This window comes from Dipodomys spectabilis, unplaced genomic scaffold (assembly GCF_019054845.1).
Source record: "Dipodomys spectabilis isolate Male_0828 unplaced genomic scaffold, ASM1905484v1 ptg000406l, whole genome shotgun sequence".
NCBI lineage: Eukaryota > Metazoa > Chordata > Mammalia > Rodentia > Heteromyidae > Dipodomys > Dipodomys spectabilis.
The window spans coordinates 373,654-381,104 of NW_024871083.1; the positions used below are offsets into that span (position 1 = coordinate 373,654).

Here is a 7,451-nt window from a genome sequence, read left to right on the forward strand (position 1 = left end):
AAAATTGTTATCAGGCTACTGACATACATTTTCATATGCAGTTGTGCCCACGCAGGGAGTTTGATAGCTTTGGCACTATATGTACTCCTCTTGAGGAATTAGTGATTAGCCTTTGTGCCAATTCCTAGCAAGGCAAAGTGTTTGGGGAGCTCGCGTTGTCACTCTACCCGGCTATATTCAACCAATCTGAAAAAGATCCCAAACCTCAAAATCTAAATGAGTTTTTTGACTCTTCAAGAGGACGATTGGGAGACCTAGGAGCCACCATGCCAATCGTTTGCTCATCACATTCCTGCCTCGATTTGTCCCCTTTCCTATTGGCCAATACTCGTTGCTGTAACCAATATGTATACGACCAGGTGTCAGGAATGGTAGTGGTTAGAGCCCCATTCTTTTTTTGTCTAGGAGACAACTCTTCCACTACTTGCACTCTCAGCAATCACTGGAAACCCAATGACTCATAGCCTTTTGCAGGTTTGGTACGTGTTCCCCCATTTACTGTTCTGGCTACTAATGACTCTCAGTTTTCCCAGGTTCAATTAATTCGCCCATGCACTAAAAGAGCAGTAGGATTGATCATTGCAATCGGGTCTGAAATCATCGCTACAGTGGCTTCATCTACCAGTGCTGCTATATTGCTGTCCCAAAGCGTGTCCACTGTGCAACAGATAAACCAGCTCATCCCTCAACTGTCATCCATAGAATTACAACATTTACAAGTTGCCAATCATCTTAAGGGAGGCCTCCTTGTGCTCCAACAACAAATAGACTTGCTCCAAGAACAGATTACGTTTCTTCGATTACAACATGGAGGACTATATAATGCAATGACTACTTCTGTCTGTCAGCTTTCCACTCCTGCACCCAATGTCACTGAACTTAGTAACTACATCAAAGGCCCTTGGTCCCTTAAGTACTTAAACTTCACCCCAAACCTGCTGCATGATGTTACCCGCCTAAACCAAACCACCATACAGCTTATTCCCACTGCCTCCTTTTTAGACGAGTGCTTAAAAAGTTACAATGGTTTTCGCCATCCTCTCTGGTCATCTGGGGAGGCCTTGCACTTGTAGGGCTTTCTCTCCTAGGAATTATTAAATGCTGGCACTCCCGGCAAAAACGCCTCCAACGACGGGTCACCATAATGACGGTCCTTTTAAAAGAAAAGGGGAAATTTGTGGGTAGAGCCGGCCAGATCTGGTTGAGTCAGCTAGAGTAGCTGTTGAAGCACACCTCCTGCTAATAGAGATGTGACCCACAGTCATGTCCGCCTAGCTTGCCAGCCATGAGCTATCCAAGATCCCTACATGCCCCAAGGGGACCAAACAGTGCCTGTCACCAAGCAGTGCCCATCATCAACTCCCTGCTAAGTAATTGGCTGGGAAGGACTCCGGAGGTTGGGAAAGCTGGGGCTATAAAATCCCAACCCTTGTGCAGAAATAAACCAGACATGCTTAAGTCTGTTCTCCCAACATGTGTTCCTTGTGTGCGTCGTTCATGATTACCTCATGCTGGAGATCTAGCCCTACAATGTAGCAATGGGGGAGGCCCTTATAGTCCTTTACCTTCACTAGGCTTGAAGCCAAGAATCTGTGATAAGTGGGAAATCAGGCAAGAGCTAAGAGGAGGACAGAGAAATAAGACATAGGAGCATTGTCCTTTTGTAACAGATACTGTCATCCAAGGTATGGGTGATTATACTCTATTCTTCTCCATATAACTTTTTGAGTAAATGCAAGACGGATAGAAAAATAATCTATTGAAATAATTTTGCAAAGAATAACTTCAATATTCCTGATATGGTATCTAAGGAGAATCTTAAGAGAGAAGATAAAAGTGGAGTATTCTTCGGTTTCCTCTAAGCATATTGTTAGCAAAATATATCTTTGAGGTTAGAAGTGATTGAACCAAAAATTGGTGGAGTACTGATTTTTGAGGGCACTTTAGACACAAGAAGACTCTCAAGGTAAAAGAAAAAAGAAAAAAGTATAGCTAAATATTTGTGATCACAGCTTCTTGGACTGGTATTTTGGAGACAAAGTTTTACATTAGAGATTGTCCTCATTAACATTGATGCTGGGTTTCCGTGGCACCGAAATGCAAGTGGAAAGTTTAATGGACTCGCTTGGATAAGTAAACAGCATGATAGAAAAAATGGAATATAATATTTACTGAATTATTTTGAACAATTACTTTGCCAGAACAAAGAAGGAAATATATAATGCAAATCACTTGACATAAACTTATGAATGAAAGTAGTCAATAGAAATGAGAGAAAACAGAGAGGACTGTTTCCTCTCCGGTGGAGTAATGGGTTCTTGATCTTGTTTCTTCCAAGCCTCCTGAGTAGATAGGATTACAGGCATGAGCCATCAGCGCCTGGCTTAGTCTGAACAGTTCTGTCTGAACTGTTCATCACTTTATGATCCTTTGTAACTAAGATTAGTTTTGCTCCAATAAGACAATCTATGCTGTCAGGGTAAGATATTCTGGTAGGTCTGTTCTTACATGGAGCAAGGGTAAAGGGTCAGGCAGACATTTGTGCCAGTAAGACCTCATTTGGGAAATTTTAAGCTGCAGAAGTTTAGAAGTAGCTCTTAAGCAAGGCTTACTTTGAATCCATTAGCTCCACAAAGCTAAATCAGTTAAAAAATAAGTACTTGAAAATCCATCACCTTTGGACCTAGCTATGAAGGCTTCAAAGTATGATCAAATTTCAAATGAAAAAGACTTAAAATAGTTATTGACAAAAAATTGCAAATGTGAGCAATTGAACAAACAATATAAGTTTTTTCCACCATACACAGAATTTTGCAGAAATAAGATGAATAGCAAATTTGGGAACAATATGTTTCCTGGTTGCAAATAGGCAACCAAGGATATATGCCTATCTTAAGTTTGCATCATTAACTATGTAAATTTAGAAGATACTACATGCTTCAGCAGCATGTCTACCTGAATTACAATACAGAGATTAACATGGCTTTTGCACAAGGATGATATGAAAATTTGTGAAGTATTCCATATGTTTCATTCTTCAGATGCAAGAAATGAAAAACAGTTATGAGAGTTCTGGGAAGATGGCGGAGGAGAAGCTGGAATCTGAACAAGCTCTCACATAGAAAGCAGTTTTAGAGTTCCAGTGAACATTCCTAAGCCAGAGAATCACACCAAGTGTGCCATCACAGGACAGAGAGTTAGACAAGAGAGGGGAAGCCAAGACAAGGAGACACATCTGAGCACCTGCCAGCAGCCTCTGCGGCGGCGGCAGGGTTGCAGCGGCGACTGCAGCCGCGGCCATACCTGAGTGCTCACACAGAGAGTCCGGGATGAAGGAGCCAGACCCAGCGGGTGAGAGGATTCTACTCAACACCAGCAAGAACCGACAAGCAGCGGACATCTTCATCCTGCAGTTTGCAGACCAGAGACGACCCAGGATCCAAGACTCGGCGTGAGTAGAAGCCCGACGTCCTCACTCCTTCTCAGGGAGCAGAGGAGGGAAGGCCACCCCTCCCCCCCCAGCACCGGTGATCTCCATCTTGGATACCGACAAAGCTCAGAGGGGCTGCTAGCTCCAACTCAGGCCTTGGAATAAAACGAGTCATTTAACAGGTCACAAGAACTTAACGGCGAAGTGACCTGACAGACTCAGCTCCATCCAGGGAAAAGTCACCCAGCTCAGGCACCAGCCATTGGAGTGGCTTTCCTCACTGGGTAACCAGAGCCAGAGGCTGCCCCTCCCTCTAGCAGCCTCCACAATCAATTGAAAAACAGAAACCCTGAGAATGGCTCCAGGGTGGGCTCTGTGAATTTTTCACAAAATAGCCCCAGGGAAAAGCTACTGTTTGTTGAAAGGCCTCAACTCTACCAGAACCTAACCTCATCACCCCTCTTTTGTGATTCTCAAAGCAGATCACCCTCCCGTTAAACTAACCTGGGAGGGGGATCTCAAAATCTTGGGTAAAGCAGAGCATTTTTCTGCCTGTTTGAACAAACTGACTTAAGAAACCAATCAAGCCACAGGACCTCAAGCTGACCAGAGACTCCAACAAGAGGCTGGTTACAGACAAAAAGGAGATACAGGATTCTTCCCACCCCTCCCAATAAAATCAAAAAAAAAATCAAAGAACTTTTTTTTCTTCTTTTCTTTTTTCTTTTTTTCTTTTTTTTTTTTGGTACCTTGTAGATATAAAACATTTTTTTTTCCTTTTCTAAAACTTTTATTAATCTTTAATTTTTGCCTTTTTTGAAAAAATAATTGTTTTCCAGTAACTTTTTTTCCCTCTTATAATTTTTATTTTAGGAATACATGAATGTACGTTATCCTTTCTTTTCTTGTCTTCTCTCTCTTTTTCTTTCTTTCTTAATTATCTTTTTGTTTTTTGTCTAGCTCTACTGAACTTCTGATCTTTTTTTTTCTCCCTATCTTATCCTTTTCACCTTTTCCTTTCTTTTGTTCTTCTGTATGTGACTTAACTCTTGTGCTGCACATCCTGATAAACCCATAGTTAACTAGTAGACCCTATCCCATTGTGTACACACTTAATCCACAAATTTATTACTCAATCCAAAACCTCTGAGACTTAAATTCCTTAATAGCAGTACTACCTCTTTATACCTATATAATATTTTAAGCATTTTTTAAGTTTTTCACATCTCCTCTATCTCCCTCCTGTTTTCTCATTATATTCACATTCCTCTCTAAATAGATGGTCTTTCAATCTCCATAACTATGTTAATTTTTACATTTCTAATTTTTTTTCTGGTCTCTTTTCATTTCCCTTTCCCTTTCTTCTTTTTCTCTCCCTCGCTACTTACATCCTACCCAACCTGTTTCCTGCATTGAGATTAGGACATAGTTAACTCTCCCTGTGCCTCCCCACACCAATCTATTCCTAATTTTTACCCACATCTCTCCCTAACCCTAAAAATTTCTGGTTTTCCAAATTCTTCTCTGCGGTTCGAAGCCCATTAACATATAGTTGTTTGATGTCGAATAGATGTATCTGTTGAACTAGATTGTATCTGTAGACTAGTGACTGTATAAATGCAAACGTTGGTTGATGATTGCCTTAAGATAGGGTTCTAGCACAAAACTGGTGCTATTTTCATCTCAAATGGGCAGAGTAAGCCAAAAAAACACAAGAAAAATGGCAAATCCGGGTATCTCAATTCCCAATCTTGATAATCAGGGGTCAGATCAGATAATGAACAATCCAGAGGAGAGTTCCAAATAGCTCTACAAACACTGGTGGCAAACATGATAAATGAGAAGTTTGACAACTTACAAAGGACTCAGTATGAGCATGATAGGGAGGGAGAGGAGGCATCCCAAAATTTTATACAGGAATATCATAAGCGTGAGGAAGCTACTCAAAAACTGATACAGGATTTGCGTGAACAACTTGAGAATACTCAAAGAGAAAGGCAGGGATGGCGTGAGCAGGCTGAGAACACTCAAAGAGAACTGCAGGAATCCCACGAACGGGAGGAAAGAGAACTGCAGGAATCCCACAAATGGGAGGAAGCTAATCAAAGAGTAATACAGGAATTGAGAGACCAGGTAGAGAACACACAAAGATCACTAAAGGCATTCATGGAATCCATTAACAAAGTGCTGAAGGAAGTCAGGGAGACCACAAAGGGAATGCTGAATGGAACCCAGCAGAAGGAATGGGAGTCCAAAGACATCATAACCAATCAACTAAGTGATTTGAGAACAAACACTGAACACCAAATTAAGGAAGTAAAGAAATTCATACAAGACCTAAAACAGAGCTTCAACAAAGAACTTGAAGCCATCAAAGCTGACCAATTAGAAGGAAAAGAGATAAAAATCAAAGTAGAGAGTCTTGACAGCAGGTTAGACCATGCAGAAGATCAAATCTCAGGGATTGAAGACAGCCTAGATATTATAGAGGAAGAACATACAACCATCCAAGACAAGTCTAAGAAGTATGATAGATCTATCCAACACCTGGAAGACACCATCAGAAGGCCTAATCTAAGGATAATGGGTGTAGAGGAGCACCTAGAAACAGAAATTAATGGTCTAGGAAATTTGTTTAACAGGATCCTAGCAGAGAACTTCCCAAACATACAAAAAGATAGGCCTATTCAGATACAAGAAGCTTTTAGAACCCCAAATAGACCAGACCAGAATAGGACATCCCACCGTCACATTATAATCCACACAGGATCAACTCAGAACAAGGAAAAGATCCTTAAAGCTGTCAAGGAGAAAAGGTTAATCACCTATAAACGGAAACCAATTAGAATCACCTCAGATTTCTCAGCAGAGACAATCAAAGCAAGAAGAGCCTGGAATGATGTATGCCATGTCCTAAAAACAAACAACTATCAACCAAGAATACTGTACCCAGCTAAACTCTCCTTCATGACTGAAGGCCAAATAAAAACCTTCCATAGCAAAGAAAAATTGAAACAATACATCTCCATCAAACCAGCCCTACAAAGATTCTTAAAGATGTCCTACACATAGAAAACCAACAAGACCGCAACAAAGGCCAAGAAACTGCACCCATGCTGAGAATCCAAGAACCATAGGAAGAACCAAGTTTTCGCAGCCCGCAAGAAGGTGGATAACGTGGCAGGAACTCCCAAATACCTCTCAGTCCTATCTCTTAACGTTAACGGACTGAACTCTCCAATTAAGCAACATAGACTGTCTAGTTGGATTAAAAAGCAAGACCCTTCTATCTGCTGCCTGCAGGAGTCACATCTTGCCCGTAAAAACAAACACATTTTCAATGTTAAAGGCTGGAACAAAATCTACCAAGCAAAAGGCCCCCATAAACAGGCGGGAGTTGCAATCTTAATATCAGATAAAATAGACTTCAAATTAAAATTCGTGAGAAGAGATAAAGAAGGTCGCTACATACTAATTAAAGGATCTCTCCTTCAGGAGGATATTACAATTCTAAATATCTATTCGCCAAACAATGGAGCACCCAAATTTATCAAAGAAACACTACTTTCCCTCAAATCCCATATAGATCCAAAGACATTAATTGTTGGGGATTTTAACACACCACTCTCCCCACTAGATAGATCAACTCGGCAAAAACTCAACAGAGAAACCGCAGATCTAAACAGCTGCATAGATCAACTAGACTTAACAGACATCTACCGAACATTTCACCCAGCAGCATCAGAATACACGTTTTTCTCAGCAGCACATGGAAGGTTTTCTAAAATAGACCACATTTTAGGCCACAAAGCAAACTTGTCTAAATTCACAAACATTGAAGTTATACCTTGCATTCTCTCTGACCACAAGGGACTAAAATTAGAACTCAACACCAAAAGCCACCAAAGAAAGTCCGGTATCACATGGAGGCTGAACAACACACTGCTGAATCAAGAGTGGGTCATGGAAGAGATTAGAAAGGAAATTCAAATGTTCATGCTATTCCACAAAAATGAACACA

General features: G+C 40.9%; 1 pseudogene; it reads left to right on the forward strand.

The window, feature by feature from the left end:
* Nucleotides 1–2,934: 2,934 nt before the first annotated feature.
* On the forward strand, nt 2,935–3,031 carry LOC122096958 (annotated as a pseudogene).
* The last annotated feature ends 4,420 nt before the right edge of the window (nt 3,032–7,451 follow it).